Below are 18026 nucleotides of genomic sequence, written 5' to 3'. Positions count from 1 at the left end.
TGAAAACTTATCCACGAGCTGTTGAAAGGATGCAAAAACCATCATCTATATATAAATCTTTAAACATTGATAGGCCATATATTGCCCACTGGGAAAAAGTCTTGTCCATTATTGATGGTGGAAAAGCAAAGTTTGACGCTATAGGGGCAGACATAGAAAATGTTTGTAATCCATAAGTCTCCAGATTCGCAGTGAGGTTTTTACAATATAATTTTTTGTATAGGTAGAAAATTAACTGTTAATAGGGGAATATAACAGGACAGTTAATGTAGTAGGAATACATGAAGTAACTTCAATGGGAAGCCACATGGGTGAGCAGTGCGATTGGACCTGGTTTAACCAGTACTGAAAGACCCTGAAATTAGCTGCCCAGTAATAGTGTCTAAAGTTGGGTAAGCCCATACCCCCAAGAAACTTGGGTCGTTGAAGAAGTGCTTTGCTAATTCTAGCAGTCTTTTTATTCCAAATAAACTCTGAGATTAACCTGTCTAATCTCTGAAAAAAGGATTGAGGGAGAAAAATGGGAATGCACTGAAACAAATACATAAACTTTGGGAGGGTATTCATTTTTACAGAATGAATTATACCAGCTAAGGATATAGGAAGTACCGACCATCGTTCAAAGTCTTTCTGAACCTGAAGCAGTAGATTATCAAAATTAAATTTAAAAAGATCTTGAAATCTATTGGTTATACAGCACTGTGCAATTTTAAATGGTAAATTATGCAAAGGGTATTTATTGGCTGCTGCATTCAATGGGAAAATTTCACTTTTGCCTAAATTTAGCTTGTAACCAGAAATAAAACCAAATAATTTTAAATTGTTAAGAACCGCAGGTACGGACACAGAAAAATCAGAGATATAAAGAAGAAGATCATCTGCATACAATGAGACCTTCTGTTCAATACCAAATCTTGTTATTCCTTTTATTAATGGGTCGGACTTTAAAGCAACGAAAAGAGGCTCGATGGCAATAGCAAAAAGAAGGGGGCTTAAAGGGCATCCTTGGCGGGTGGAACGGTAAAGATTAAAGTATTCTGAACGAGTATTATTAGTCCTAACTGAGGCCTGGGGAGCAGAACACAGCAACTTCACCCATGAAATAAAATTCTCACCAAAACCAAATTTCTTTAATGTATAGAAAAGATACTCCCATTCTACCCGGTCAAATGCTTTCTCAGCATCCAATGACAGGGCAGTTCTGGGGTAGAAGGAGATGAGGAATTATAAACAACATTACATAATTGCCTAATAGCTGAATTACAGCTGAATTACATGCGTCGCGACTGAGCGCGTTGTTTGTTTTTGGATCTCCGTCGAATTGATTCATAAATCCTTGATTTTCTTCTTTACACTCATTTATAAACGAGCATTTTCTATTTTTCCAGCGTGTGAACATATCTCCGATACTACTCTTTATAAAAAACAATCGGATTGCTTTGATATCGTTAGTTATATCCAACTTTCCGAACTTCCGTTACTATCTTTAACGTTAGCCCGCTAGCATTGCACGCGTGGTCTCGCCTATCGATCGTCTTATTTACACTCGAATCACTGGAAGGATACGGGTTCTATCGATGATTTCAGTCCTAAATTAGTAGTGATATTGGTAGCATCACTGCTAATTTATTGTTCGTCTGTCATAATGGCGAATACATCGGATGTGTGTCTACCTCTGAGTGCAGGTGAGGACACGTTTGAGCTGCATTCGGTGCGGTTGGAACTGGAGTCCGTGGAGAAGCAGATCCGTGATCTGCTGGGGAGGCAGGCCGAGCTGCGAGACCGACGATCAGCGCTTGAAGCATCACGTGCCGATGCTCACAAGTCAGTGGTTAGTAACTTTTCGACACCGTCCTCTTCTACTCCGCGTGTTTCTCTGCACAGGACGCGATCATCCCTGGTTTCATTCACCCCGGCACTGACACAGCACCATGGACCCTGGATGATGCCACAGCGGAAGACACGAGCCAGGACCAGAGCAAGGACCTCTCCGCCCCTCCCGGTCTTCGAGATCTCCACCCGGAACCGCTTCTCCCCTCTTCGCGAGACGGAACGCGACGACGCTGTGGTCATCGGCAGTTCTATGGTCCGGCATGTCCGCGCTACCTCAGGTAAAGGTACGGTGCGCACTCACTGCTTTCCTGGTGCTCGTGTTCTCGATGTCGCTGCGCAGGTCCCCGAGATCCTGAACGGTGACGAGCGCGTCGGAGCTGTCGTGCTGCACGCGGGGGTGAACGACATCAGGCTGCGGCAGACGGAGGTTCTGAAGAGGGACTACAGGAGCCTGATCGAGACGGTACGCAGAACATCGCCTGAAGCAAAGATCGTCGTGTCTGGACCGCTTCCCACGTACCGACAAGGACAAGAAAGGTTCAGTAGATTGTTTGCACTAAATGAATGGTTAATGTCATGGTGTAATGAACAGAGACTGCTCTTTGTAAATAATTGGAATCTGTTTTGGGAGCGACCTAGGCTCTACCGTGCTGATGGCCTGCACCCCAGCAGAGTCGGAGCGGCTGTTCTGTCGGACAACATCTCCAAGACGTTACACACCATATGACTAGTAAGTCAAAGTCCAAATCACATTCTTTGCTGTCCCAAATTAATTGATGTAAGTACCAGTGTAGAACACTATATAGAAACTGTGTCTATTCCTCGTTTAGTGAGGCCAAACAATAAATCTACTGTAGGATCTAAGAAAAATCTAATTGTGATTAAAACAGAAAATCTCGCTATTAGTGAACAAAAACAATGTCTAAAGCTAGGTCTTCTAAACATTACATCGCTTACACCTAAGGCGGTTATTGTAAATGAAATGGTCACTGATAACAGCTTCGATGTACTTTGCCTTACTGAAACCTGGCTTAAATCGAATGATTATTTCGGTCTTAATGAATCCACTCCACCAGGATACGGTTATAAGCATGAGCCCCGTCTGATTGGTCGTGGCGGCGGTGTTGCAACAATCTATAGAGATATTCTTAATGTTACTCAGAAAACAGGTCACAGGTTTGATTCGTTTGAAGTACTTGTGCTAAATGTCACGCTCTTAGATGTAAGTGTCAGGGTTTGGGGTTGATGAGATGAAGCGAGGACTCAATTGCAGGAGAATGGGTTTTATTAATAATAAGAATAAACAAAACACAAACGAAAACTACCCCGAGGGGGAAAACAAGACAGACTTGACTCAACTTGACTTGACTTCGACAGCAGGGAAACACACGGTGTACATATGACAACGAAACAGCACAGGACTGAAAACACAAGGAGATTAAATAAGAAGAACAAACAAAGGAGGTAACGAGGGAGGACAGGTGGAGCAAATAAATCAATAATCAGGTAACAAGAGGGAAGGGCCTAGACAATTAACTGGAGAGCACATGGCCCATGTGCTCACACCAAACACAACTAGAACACAAGCACATGGCCTGTAAAACAAATCACAAGCCATGTGCTCACACAAAACGTGACAACATGAAAGCACACAGCTAGTGTAAAACACAAGCTGCGTGCTACACAGTACAAGACATGAAAGCACATGAAACAAGGCATACAGACAAGACAACATAGGAGTGTCAGGGCTCTGTCACAAAACCAAGAAATAGACCAGACAGAAGTTACAGAACCCTGACAGTACCCCTCCTCTAAAGGGACGCCACCTGGCGTCCCTAACAAGGAACACCACAAAACAAGACAGGAACATGACAACTCACCAACAGATAACACAAGACGGGAAGGTCAACACATAGAGACAAAGTGGGGAGGGGGGGAGGGAGGGGAGCCAAGACAGAGCCTGCAAGACAGTCCAGGAAGTCTCTAGAAGGGACCAGGGAGGGTTGAGCCAGGGAGGCTCAGGCAGGGCTAGAGTCCTGGCAGAAGGCCATGGCGGTGCTGGAGGGACGGACCAGGCAGGCTCCGGCAGATCTGGAATCCTGGCTGGGGGCCAGGGCGGATCCGGCGCTTCAGGGGGCCAGGGCGGATCCGGCGCTTCAGGGGGCCAGGGCGGATCCGGCGCTTCAGGGGGCCAGGGCGGATCCGGCGCTTCAGGGGGCCAGGGCGGATCTGGCGCTTCAGGGGGCCAGGGCGGATCCGGCGCTTCAGGGGGCCAGGGCGGATCCGGCGCTTCAGGGGGCCAGGGCGGATCCGGCACTTTCGAAGACACAGGATCGGCTGAGCTGGTGTGAACAGTCTCCGGCTCGGCAGGCACGACATGAAGAGACTTAGTCTTGACAGACAACCCAAGCGGAGCCGGCAGGGAGAGGCGCTTGGGCGGCGCAGGCAGGGCGAGGCGCTTGGGCGGCGCAGGCAGGGCGAGGCGCTTGGGCGGCGCAGGCAGGGCGAGGCGCTTGGGCGGCGCAGGCAGGGCGAGGCGCTTGGGCGGCGCAGGCAGGGCGAGGCGCTTGGGCGGCGCAGGCAGGGCGAGGCGCTTGGGCGGCGCAGGCAGGGCGAGGCGCTTGGGCGGCGCAGGCAGGGCGAGGCGCTTGGGCGGCGCAGGCAGGGCGAGGCGCTTGGGCGGCGCAGGCAGGGCGAGGCGCTTGGGCGGCGCAGGCAGGGCGAGGCGCTTGGGCGGCGCAGGCAGGGCGAGGCGCTTGGGCGGCGCAGGCAGGGCGAGGCGCTTGGGCGGCGCAGGCAGGGCGAGGCGCTTGGGCGGCGCAGGCAGGGCGAGGCGCTTGGGAACGGCCTCAGGGCCGACAACAGGCTTTGGAAAAGACTCCGGGCTTTGTGGGACGCAGGAAGCCCTTCTCCGCCTCCTCCTCCGTCTCCGAAAGGGAAGCGGCGCAGCAGCCTCTTCGGCCACCACTGGGGGCGTGACAGGGAGAGCGGACGGCTCTGGGACCACAGGGCTTATGGCCACCGAAGTCGGGTCCTCCTGGACCACCAGACTTGGGACCACCGAAGTAGGGTCCTGCTGGAACACCGGACTAGGGACCACTGAAGTCGGGTCCTCCTGGACCACTGGACCTGTGACCACTGAAGTCGGGTCCTCCTGGACCACTGGACCTGTGACACTGAAGTCAGGTCCTCCTGGACCACCGGACTTGAGTAAGCAACAGGAGCCCTCCTCCTGCGCTTACGAGGGTGAGGTGATGTGGAGACAACCACCTCTGGGGAAACTGCAGCATCTTTAAACACACCTGGGTGGGTTGCAGCAATCACGGGCGTCTCAGGATAGGTGGTAGATGAGGTGGACCCGCTCTTCCTCCTCCCTCTCCCCGAAGGGGTCATCGGAGGACTGGGGACGTGACAGTATGTGAGGTGAATGGGAGGTGGGCCAAGAGGTGGAAGGCCACCCTCCTCTCCACGGTTGTATACAAACCCCACAAACTGCCAGAAAGACAGTATCCCCAGCATTTCCATCTCCCAGGCGCGGACAGGCTTGTTCAGGCTGCTGTTAAAAATGTCTTTAAGCGCCGTGTTGTTAAAGTCGAGCCCCTCCGCAGTGATGACAAACTGGTGGGCAAACTCCTTCACTGTAGACTCCCCTTGGCGAAGAGAAAAGAGCTTGCCATAGCGCTCCATCGTCTGACGAGTGGAGGGGCAAGGGCTGGGAGATGGAAACAAGAAGATGCCCATTCTCTGCTGAGTCCTCTGATGGCTGTTTCGTTCTGTCAGGGTTTGGGGTTGATGAGATGAAGCGAGGACTCAATTGCAGGAGAATGGGTTTTATTAATAATAAGAATAAACAAAACACAAACAAAAACTACCCCGAGGGGGAAAACAAGACAGACTTGACTCAACTTGACTTGACTTCGACAGCAGGGAAACACACGGTGTACATATGACAACGAAACAGCACAGGACTGAAAACACAAGGAGATTAAATAGGAAGAACAAACAAAGGAGGTAACGAGGGAGGACAGGTGGAGCAAATAAATCAATAATCAGGTAACAAGAGGGAAGGGGCTAGACAATTAACTGGAGAGCACATGGCCTATGTGCTCACACCAAACACAACTAGAACACAAGCACATGGCCTGTAAAACAAATCACAAGCCATGTGCTAACACAAAACGTGACAACATGAAAGCACACAGCTAGTGTAAAACACAAGCTGTGTGCTACACAGTACAAGACATGAAAGCACATGAAACAAGGCATACAGACAAGACAACATAGGAGTGTCAGGGCTCTGTCACAAAACCAAGAAATAGACCAGACAGAAGTTACAGAACCCTGACAGTAAGAAAGAAATCCCTGTTATCTCTAGCCTTGGCTACTGTATATAGACCGCCAGGGCCTTACGCTGATTTCCTAAAAGAGTTTGCAGATTTTCTCTCAGATCTATTGGTCAATGTCGATAAGGCAATAATTGTTGGAGATTTCAACATACACGTAGATAATTCAAATGATGCGTTAGGGGCTGCGTTTACAGATTTATTAAACTCCTTTGGGGTCAAGCAAAACGTTAGTGGTCCCACTCATCGTCTTAATCATACTCTAGATTTAATTATATCATATGGAACCGAGCCAACCGATATAGATATTATACCGCAAAGTGATGATGTCACTGATCATTACATGGTAACTTGCATACTACGTACGGCTGAAATGTGTCATGTTGCGCCGCGTTATCGACCAGGCAGAACAATCCTTCCAACCACTGTAGATAGATTCTTGAATAGCTTACCTGATCTATCTCCGCTCCTCAGTGAACCCAAACTAACAGATGAGCTAGAGGAAATGACTAGCAGTATGAGCACCATTTTCTCTAGTACATTAGAAACTGTTGCACCAATTAGATTAAAAAAGGTTAGAGAGAAAACTAAAGCACCATGGTACAACAGTGCTACGCATGTTCCCTTGTGAAAAAAAGTGCACTTTAGTGTACTTTTATAAAGTGTACTTATTACACAAATAATATACTTTAAAAGTATACACTTAAGTGTGAATTAAATGCAATCTTTTGGGCGCACTTAATACACATTAAGTATAATTAATTTCACATTTATTACATATTAAGTTCAAATAAAATGCAATAAGTTGCCATTAAGAGTGATTTTTTGGAACAACTTAATTGGTAGTTTAATACAACTTTATGTCTACTTTCATAATTGCTTCTAGTGTATTTAAAATATAGTTAAAGTGCATTACACAATATAATGACACACAATTAATGTGATTAAAAATATACTTTAATGTCAGATAAAATTACACTTAAGTGTGAATTAAATGCAATGTTTTGGACGCACTGAATGCACATTAAGTGTACTTAATTTCACATGTATCATATATTAAGTTGAAATAAAATACAATAAGTTGCCATTAAGAGTGATTTTTTGGAACAACTTAATTGGTACTTTAATACAACTTTATGTCTACTTTCATAATTGCTTCTAGTGTATTTAAAATATAGTTAAAGTGCATTACACAATATAATGACACGCAATTAATGTGAACTAAAATATACTTTAATGCAAATTAACAGTACGCTTAATTCTTAATTAAATCTAATGTTTCAAAACACATACATATTTGCTAAATAAATTCAAATATATCAATTTAAATTTACATTAAATGCAATCAGTTGAACTTACAAGTGATTTTAAGGCATCTTTCTACAGTAAGTACTTTAACTACTTCTATTGTATGTGAAATATGGTTATGTACTTCTAAAAATACTGAAAAACAAATCTAGTTAGTTAAATATGTATTCATTTCAGTTGAATGCATTGCAAACAAACAAAAAACACAATCCAATACCAAATACCAAACTGACAATAAAAAACACAAACACAAACACAATACCAAACTGACAATAAAACAGTTTGGTATTCAAAAAATTATGAATCTAATTTTTTGTTTTGCAAAAGTACATTTAATTAATGAATAATGAATCAAGCTGTATATGTCCAAAAAAATAAATAAATTATAAAACCAAAAAATGATGAGGAAAATCTTAGTTTAATATTGTAAAATTAGAATCAAACAAGTATCAATATTGCATAATTAAATCCCTTAGAAAAAAATACTTTTTAAATTTAAATTTTTCACATTTTAACAGACAACAAATAAAGAACTGCATGAACTTATAGCATGAACTGCATAATAACCCCTTTGGTAGGTCACTTCAGTCATCTAATTCTTATCGCCTTTGAAGACACCACTTTCCTGAATTTTTTTTGAATAACTCTCATTGTTGCACTTCTGTCGAAGTACAGCTCTGACTTGAGAAGGAGTGGTCCCTTCAAAACGAGCAATCACAGCATCTGTGAACACAAAAATAACAACATTTTATTGAATATGATAATCACTGTTATCCGATTTAGATGCAATTGGTTTATCTAGGACATACATTTATAAAGTAAGGAGACATGAAAACAATATACTGTATGCAACATAATGTTTTTTTTTTCTAAATTATAACTCAGAAATTGTCCAAATAAACCTGTAATGTTCAAATCGTTCTGTAGTACAACAGCAATAGATGGGTTACCATCCACACAAATTGTATGTAGATTGTTGATATAACATTATAAGATGATGCATGAAAAGACCAAGACACAAAATAAAATCTATAAATCATCAGTAAAAGCCGCGTTTCCATTACAGATTTGCGCAAATGTTTTGCGCTATTATCTAAATATCGATACAAAACTATTGCGAAATGACGGCGTTTCCACCGATGTTATGCGACTAAAACGTCCTTTTTTCTCTCGCGATAAGTCATTCCAAAAATCACGGCAGCGGACGTTGGTTTATATAATCTCACAGCCACCGCATTAGACATTATTATTATTAATGGAAGGAGACATAGCCTACGTGTTATCCAAGCATTAATGGCAGAGAAAGACCCTTATACTCCGAACGTTATATGAGGAGTTTCTGGGTGTTTCACCCTCATTTCTGCTCTGAGGTTTGATTGTGGCATTTCTTTGAAGTTTAGAATCCAGTATTCCTAGGTTAATTATTGTTTATTTTATGAATTTAATAACTCTGTCTCCTATTCCAAACGATCCATGTAGGCTACTTTTGTGTCCATTCGTTTTTTCCTTTTTAAACCCGTAATTGAAAAACGAAAAATGAACGGTTGTCTTTTTAAAACGCAAATTGAACACCAAAATTTTAATTTGAACTGGCTACACCAACAGCTGCGCAAAAAAGTAAATATCGACGAATTTTCAAATGTTTGTTTAATGACTTTATTCCCCTTTATTAAACATGTAAAATATTCACAAATTAATATGGAAAACTTGTTGATTTTACTGGTTTTCTAAGGCCAAATTAGAACCTGGAATTGACATTTTCCCGCAGTGCTGAATGAGAAGAGCCGTTAATATTATTAAACTATTCTAACTCGGCTAAAAACATCTCCATCTCCGCTGTTAAGCAGATCTGCGCTTTTAGAGAGAAATGCTCCTTTCATACGGATTACTTAATCAGAACAAAATGTATTAGCTTTCGATTCGAATATGTTCATTTTAAAGTGGACATTTCAAGCTTTAGCCTACATAGGCTATATTTAGTTTCAGTTCTCGCGCTCCAGTTCACGGAGATCATGAAAGCGCGCCTGATTGTTTTATTTTATTTTACAAAAGCACAACGTTTTCTTGTTATTGTGAGTTTACACAAATAAAAGTATTTACAAATAATGTATTATTTTCTGTATGACCAGAAATTATAGAGTAGGCTATATTAAGTTGTTCTGTTAATAGGAAAATGCAAGTGTTCACGCCCGCGCCTCCGTGCCATGTAGTGCGCGCTCCACACATAGGCTACCCTTAGATATGCGTCAAAATATTGTGTTTATTTGTGATAATCATAGCCCTGTATTATTATTGTCTAACCCGTATTATGAATGACATTTGATGAATTGCTTTGTTCCTTTTTTGGATAAAAGCGTTTTCTAAATATGTAGCCTAGTAAATGTTATAATAATGATGATAATTATTATTATTTGCGTACACGGACCCCAAACACACCGCGTCTTCTAAGTCAGGTGACTGTAAATGCGCAAAAACTGTTTCCATTGCAGTTTTGCGAAATATTCCTTTTTCGAATTGCCTGAAAAACCACCTCATGCGGGCGCAAAAACTTTTTTGCGATAAACGAGAGTTTTTGCGAAATTGGCGTGTTTCCATTGAGCGTATTTTCAATTTGCAATTTCAATTTGCGCAATTTAAAGGGTAATGGAAACGCGGCTACTGTCACAGAGAGACAGCTTACATAACTTATAGAATAAAGATACATCTACTCTGTAAAAAGTGGTAACCTGATATTGTTATGTAGAGAGCCATTTCTACCAGTCTGTCTTGGTGTAGCGTAATATATCTTGTTTGAATCAGCAATATTGATTGTTTCCCACATTGACAGATTGTCATTTATGAGACACTGTTTTAACGCCAAAGACTCTGATCTTTATTTTGATATAGTGTTTGTGCAGATAATCATAGAAAAAATATTGTGGGGGCCATGGAAGTTGGGTAAAAATCGTCAAATTAAGGTGGATGTTTTAACTTTTAATAAAAATGCTGGCGGTGAAGGAGTTAACATGCTGCTTTAAATTAAATAATTTAATTTAAATGCTACCATCACACGAAGCACAATTTTTACAGGTACCATTTATTCAGTGTAGCTGTTATCTGTTGAAATCAAAGAAACAACAAACATACCAATGAGCGCATTCACTTTGATGGAGTCCAGTGCTGTTTTGGTGTTTTTTTTGCCTGTTAGGCTTGATGTCGCCAGAGCCTCGTGTCCAAACATGACAACAACCAGCTCCTGGGTAAATACCGACATTTTGGTCTTGGACAATCTCTCGAATGCCCTTTTTGGAATAGAGATTCCTTCACCCAGGGACATCTATTTAGATAACAGTAAAAAATAAAACAATTGTGTCAGAAGTGTGTGTGCGCGCATCAATGACATTAACAGTGGCTATATTATATATACACTCGCTAAAACAGAAAAATGCCTTTTCAGGATACTGCAATAAATTAAGGATACTTTGCTAAAAATATATCAAGTACATTTACATATCTCTTTTTGGTAAAACATTTAAACAATGTTTGGCTTTTTCAACGACTTCGAAACAATTAATAAACATGCAACTGTGGAACATTAAGGGATAGTTCACCCAAAAATTAAAGTTCTGTCATTATTTCCTTATTCTCATGTTGTTCCAAACCACTCATATCTTCCTTTGTGTTTGGCAGAATAAAGAAATGTATGGTTTGTAACAACTGAAGGCTGAGGAAATCATGACCAAACATCCATTTTGGGGTGAACTATCCCTTTAAGACACTACCAGTTATAACTTAAAGGGATAGTTCATCCAAAAATTAAAATTATTCCATGATTTATTCACCCTGAACCCATCCTAGGTGTATATGACATTCTTCTTTCAGATGAATACAATCTGAGTTATATGAGTTAATCTGAGTGCAAGTCGACTTGTGTATGGCCGTCTAGTTATTTTAGTCGATACAGTTTTAAATATGTATCTTTTTCTTACACAAACGCACCACTTCACTTCAGAAGGCCTTAATTAACCCCCTGGAGCCTGTGGTGCACTTTTATCATGGATAGATGCACTTTGAAAGACATCCAAAAAAATATACCAATTGATTCTCACTATAAACCTTGGAAGAGCCAGGACATTTTTTAGTATAACTCTGATTGTATTCGTCTGAAAGAAGAAATGCATATACACCTAGGATGGCTTAAGGGTGAGTAAATCATTGTCACGATCCACACGCAGGAAACACAAAAGATCCAATAATGCAGTAAAGAGTTTTAATGGGGAAATCCGTACTCACAAACAGTCCAGGCAGGGGTCAAAACCATAAGAACAATCCAAACACAAAACAAGAACAGAACAAGAAACCAGGACTCGGAAGTGGCGTGATAATAGACAAGGACTCCGTGACAAACACTGAAACTGACAGGGTATAAATACACAAGTGCTAAATGAGGTGACAAGAAACAGCTGAACACAATGAACACTAAGTGACAGACAGGATCATGGGAAATGTAGTGAGAATGTGGATGACACCGTGGGGAAGAGGACATCTAGTGGACACCAGGAATACACAAACCAGACACTGTGACAATCATGGGCTAATTTTCATTTTTGGGTGAACTATCCCTTTAAGACGGACCTTTGTACCAACTCTGATAAACACCTACATACAATTTTTTTTTTTTTATGCTGAGTTTATATTTCTTGTTTACAACATTGTCTATAATGTTTTTAATTTTAGTAGTTTGCTTACATTTAAGCATAACGTATGTGTTAATGTTTAATATGTTAACATGAGAAACATATCTGTGCATGTATCCATACCATTTCTGCTGGTGGTGATACAACTTCTGTATGTTGCACTTCACTTGAAGCTGGAGCCACCATCATGGACGCCACTATATCTTTTAGTGTTTTTACTACCTTTGGCAACTCTAGTGATACAAATATGGTGAACATTATATTGGTTTTAAACTCATGTGTTTCGTCAACTATAAAACAAACTACACTTCATCATAAATACCTTTCAATGCACTGAGAATTTCATCGTCAAGCTTTGGTGTCTTATTTGGGCACTGTGATGAGCTATCATCCTCACTTTCTGTTTCAAGCTGTAAGAGAAAAAGACTTCAGCATTGTGTTTAATATAAAATACTTATTTTTATATTATTTATTGCAACACTTACATTTCTTAGTGGTTCATGCATGCAGGGAGAGGATTCTGCATCAATGGCTGTTGCGTCAGAGTCTGAGTCGGAGTCATAAAGTGGTGGGGCCGTGTTAGGATCAGGTACTTTTTGTTTTCTCAGGTCCTCCTTCAGGGCATCAACCATGTGTGTGGCTGCCTGTTTTGTCAGGGTCTTAGCACAGGACAGTGTCAAGGTCAAGATTTCAAGACAATCTATCACTACAAAGTAAGAATTTTGTGACTATATCAATATAAGAATACTGTCCTTCACCCAGAAATGCAAAAGCTGTCATACTTCTGTGTCCCTTTTCCAAGTTTTAAGTTAAAGCACTATCTACAGCCATTGTATGGAAACGTTTAATCTCTATCATTGTGACATAATCCTGTGATATAAGTCTCTTACATTCGGCTGGTTAAATTAAGTTTAAAAATAATAATAATAATTATTATAATTACAGCTCTTGTTAAGTCTCTCTTGTGTGGTTGCTTTGGTATAGGGGTTGAATCCGTCAGTTCAAGTGCCTGTAAAAAATAATAATAATAATAACATTAAACAAAAACAAAATGTTCCGGTGCTGGTCATAAAATTAGAATATCATCAACAAGTTAATTTATTTCAAGAATTCCACTTAACAGGTGTAACTAATATATAATATAGACTCATTACATGCAAAGTGAGATATTTCAAGCGTTTATTTGTTATAATTTTAATGATTATGGCTTGCAGCTTATGAAACCCACAAAATCAAAATCCCAGAAAATTAGAATATTACATGAAATCACACAGTAATACCATGGTCATTGAACCAGGTTTTAGTTATTTTGGCAGTGTGGGCAGGTGCAAATCCTGCTGGAAAATGAAGGAAGCATGAAGTGCTCTACAAAAGTGTCCTGGTAGACGGCTCCGTTGACTCTGGATTTAATAAAGCACAGTGGACCAAAGTCCTCTTTTCTGATGAGAGCAAATTTTGCATCTCATTTGCAACTCCAGCCGATTACATGGCTCCCCAAACCAACACTGACTGTGGAAACTTCACACTGGACTTCAAGCATCTTGGATTCTGTGCCTCCCTATTCTTCCTCCAGACTCTGGGACCTTGGTTTACAAATGAGATGCAAACTTTGCTCTCATCAGAAAAGAGGACTTTGGTCCACTGTGCTTTATTAAATCCAGAGTCAACGGAGCTGACACTGAGTTGCAGTAAACCTTTATTTTTACATGATGCATGTTAAAATAAAGTAAAGTACTTTATAGTAATAAAGTAAATTAGGCTATTTATTTAAGGATTTAGTGTCACAATTATGTCAGTAAAGCTGCTCAACTCATCTGTCATTAACTACTGGAGGTGTCACAACAAACGGGACATGTTCTGCGACTCAGTGTCAGTCAGGTGTCATGTCAGTGTGTCGCGACAATGACAGTGGCACATGCCAATGAATTCCGGATGTGTCACTAAGCATAGCAACATGTGCCATTGGCTTCTGTGCGTCAGATGCCACGTCACTTAATGTATCTAATTAAACTGTTTTCCTACATCTGACTCGTTCACTAGGGTGAACCTATAAGGTTGTTGCTTGTAGTAATAGTTTCTGAAGACCAATTAAGAAAATGTAGATTTGAAAATCTTTACAATTCGGCAATGCCAGATTGCGTTGGAATAATGTTTTTATTTCAAATTAACTTTATGCAAAAATTGACATAGTTACCTTGGCTGATTTCTTCAAATTAGCTCGTAATCCAGCGGCTTCCATGCGGGATGTTTTTAAGAGAACCTTTACAATTAGAAGAAGTTAACAAGTTAAACAGTGTATTTGAATCACACAGTTGGAACACAGTATCTGATTACTGAATTACTAGGGCACTTAAAGTGTGTATGTCAGGTTAAACATTTTTTTTAGATATATTAAATAAGGTTTAGATGTCTGAGTGAAAATGTAATTATCATTAAAATTATTACTGTAACTGCCCTACAATAAGCTTTATAGCCATTTCTGTCAAGATCATATTTTTAAAACGCAGCTGAGCTGTGACGTCATACAAGGGAGACGTGCCAACAAAGTTCTATTCAAGTATGGAGAGTTTTGAGTCTGAGGAGATGCAAAATCCCCCTCAGACCTATACGATGGCCCACAGCCATACAATTTTGAGTCTCCCAGGCGGGAGACAGATGAGGAGCCAAACAGAAATGTAAATAATTCATATCGAAGAAACATAAATATCTGGTGTGAAGAAGAATTAGTGGAGTTGGTCAGGTGTCTGGTAAGTATAGGCGTAACGGTATGTATTCGTATTGAACCGAAACGGTACGGGTGTCACGGTTCAGTGCATGAATATACACGGAGAATACACAGTATATATAAAAAAAAAAATTTTAACTCGCGTGCAAATTAAGTAATGCGGAACTACTGTTAGATACGCGGGTTATTTAGGGACACCTAATCTGTAGCTCCGCCTTAGCTCTGAAGATCCGTGGCTATAATGAACAGGCTGCGATCGATGTCAATATTGCAATGCTGGAATATGTTGGTTGGTTGGTGTGTGTGTGTGTGTGAGAGAGTGAGAGAGAGGGAGAGGGAGAAAGAGGGGCGCGTGCGCGATCGACGTGCTTCTTCTACAGTAGCATGTACACCGTAGGCACCGCATCAGCTGCCAGTCTCACTCGGGTTTTAAATCCCATTTTATAACTCATGAGATCTCCAACCGCGTAGTCCTTCTCAGTGAAATGGCCGCTGCACATGACCGAAGTCTTGGATACCGAAGCAGCACTGAAGTCGGCGCGTTTGGTCCGAACAAAGTTGACCCAGGCACGGAACACAGTGGACTCTGTGACCGGTTTTAACTGTGTTTTTGCACCCAGCACAAACGCAGTAATTCACCATCGTGAAAATACGCCTGCGTATACTAACGACCTAACTTAAATAACTAAATAAATGTCCTAATCACTAATTCTCTCGCTCTATCACTCGTGCAATTATCAACACAGCTCAGCGAGCGGGGGAGACGTCTCCCTGTTATGACGTCAAACGATTCGTTTGGAATGAGGAGCAGTTTTAAGGGAGGACTGAAAATAACAAACTTTTTCATCTTATATTCTGCCTTTAGGAATCGAAAAATATACAAAACAATACATCAACTTGTCAAACGTGTATTTCCCCTCACTATTTTGTGTTAATCAAAATTAAAAATTTAACCTGACATACACACTTTAACATTTATTTAATAACTTATTTCATGATATTTAACATCTGTCTATGTTTCTTGTAAGTAGGGATAAAACAAAGTCTGTCTGCAGAGTTAAAAATTGTATACTGATTTTTTTTATTAATTCCTAAATAAATCACTTTGTTCTGCACTATTACAAATATTAGGGGGGTTTTTTTCAATACAAAATTTTACTACTATGACATCAAAAAACATAAAGGAATTTATTTTAAGCATCAGTCAAATTCATTTTCTATTCTACTCCTTTATGGAAATTGTAACTGTTACACATTTTAAAAACAGAAACACAATATAAAGTTCAGCAATCAGAAAACGTTTTAAATTTAACTGAAACGTTAACGTTACTTTAGTAGAATATGTTTTTGGCCAAGTTTTGATGTCTTTTCACATGAAATCATTCAATCACAGTTAAATAATTAACGTTACACGGATAAATGGAGAGAAGGAGGGTGCATATAAAAAAAAAAATCATATTAAAGCATTTGACAAACCTTTCCTTTCCTCTGAGTTTTCATCTCCAGTCAATCCTTTGAAAAGGTCACAAAATAAATGTCACAAGTTGCTGATCAAGTCGAAGTAACGTTACTTTTTCAGTAAAATAAAGTGCAAATTACAACTTAACAGAAATCGAAGAACGTCGACGTCTTTTTCTTTTACATTTATCGTTTTATTAAAACGTATGTGAATATTTTAGTAATATTTACCTTAATGCCGGATTCAAATGCACAAAAAATTCCGTCGACTCGTTAGTAAAAGTTTGCCGTTATAATGACTCTCAACTTGACCAATTACGTGACATTCGCGAATGCACCTTCACGTCATTGGCTGGTTTGTATTCAACATTTGACCGGGAAATTTGGGCTAATTAAAGGAGAATGTACAAATCGTTAAGTTAGAAGTCCATTATGAATCGTACAAAAAGGAAGTACAAAACATATATAAACAACGATGACCCTGAACCAAGGGTAACCAAGTATAGGAAAAAAAAGGTAAGTTATTATTATTATTATTGATGTTGTTGATGAAGTTCTTATTGTTTTAGTTATATTATTTTTACCTTTATAAGGCTGTAGATGTGTGTGTAGAGAAACTCACTGACCACTCGTGTAGAACTCAGGTCTGCTCTTTATTATTGTTCTCCAACACTCTCTTGTTTTCCGCTTTCTCCCAGACCTCCTACGTCATCTCCTACGTCATCATCAACATACTCTACATCCCCCTTCTTAATGATGGGTATATGTATAACACAATTAAACCTTAGCTTTATCTGCTATATAAATGCACCAGGGCAGTAGAACCAGAAAACAGTGCACAACCTGACACACATACCAAAAAACATTGCAAGCAGAATACAACATTGTTCCAACCTATATATATATAACAACCACAATAACAGGACTGCTGCAATATAAGTAGTGTGAACTTTCTACGCTTATGTCGTGTAGTCTTTGTACCAGGGGTTAGGCTTTGATATTCTTCCTGAACGGGTGACAACTGCAGGTGGTTTCTGCACCTGTTCTATTTGCGGCTCTTCAACACTAGGCTGGGGTTCTAGCAGAGGTTCACTGCTAGTGGTGATTGGGGCCTCTGTTGTTGTTGTTGGGGTGTATTGTTCAGGTGTGTGTAGGAGGTGGCGCCTGTTTCTCACATATGTGGCATCTCCGGACTGGACTTGGTAGCTGTTTGGCTGCAGTGCTCTTCCTACTACCGTCGCCAATCTGTCGTATCCCCTATTCGTCTGTATTCTTACTGTCTGCCCTGCTGGCAATGAGGCCAAGGGTCTGGCTGATCTGTCATAATGTGTCTTTCCTCTCTGTCTGGTCCGTGTCAGAGCTGCCCGGACTTGTGTTTCTACCTTTGGCACATACATCACTTTGGTCATGGGAATGAGGGTCTTAGTACGCCGAGAAAACAGGCGCTGGGCTGGTGAGGGCAGTCCATCTCTTGGTACGTTGCGTAAATTGAGCAGTGCCGCATGTACATCTGTACCATCACGTGCACATTTTTCCAGTCCCGGGTGACCCTGATGCAACTGCCTGATATAATAGTGTTGCAGTGAGTGGGGATTGGCATGGAACGGACTGCCTCTGTCTTTGTAGGGTCGGGCTTTATGCCCTGGTCCGTTAGAAGGTGACCAACATATGACACCTCAGACA

The 18026-nt window shown here is 40.8% G+C and overlaps 1 long non-coding RNA gene across 1 annotated transcript in view; it reads left to right on the top strand.

Annotated features, from left to right (window-relative positions):
- The first annotated feature begins 2142 nt into the window (after window positions 1–2142).
- LOC307002135 overlaps window positions 2143–18026 on the top strand; it is a 172065-nt gene continuing 156181 nt past the window's right edge. Inside the window, exon 1 of the long non-coding RNA XR_013798427.1 lies at window positions 2143–2563. This is a non-coding gene — a long non-coding RNA (uncharacterized lncRNA). The remainder of the gene's footprint in view (window positions 2564–18026) is intronic.

This window comes from Phoxinus phoxinus (assembly GCF_949152265.1).
Source record: "Phoxinus phoxinus genome assembly, chromosome: 7".
Taxonomy (NCBI): domain Eukaryota; kingdom Metazoa; phylum Chordata; class Actinopteri; order Cypriniformes; family Leuciscidae; genus Phoxinus; species Phoxinus phoxinus.
Note: the sequence above shows the minus strand (reverse complement) of the source record. Positions and strands in the feature narration are given on the sequence as shown.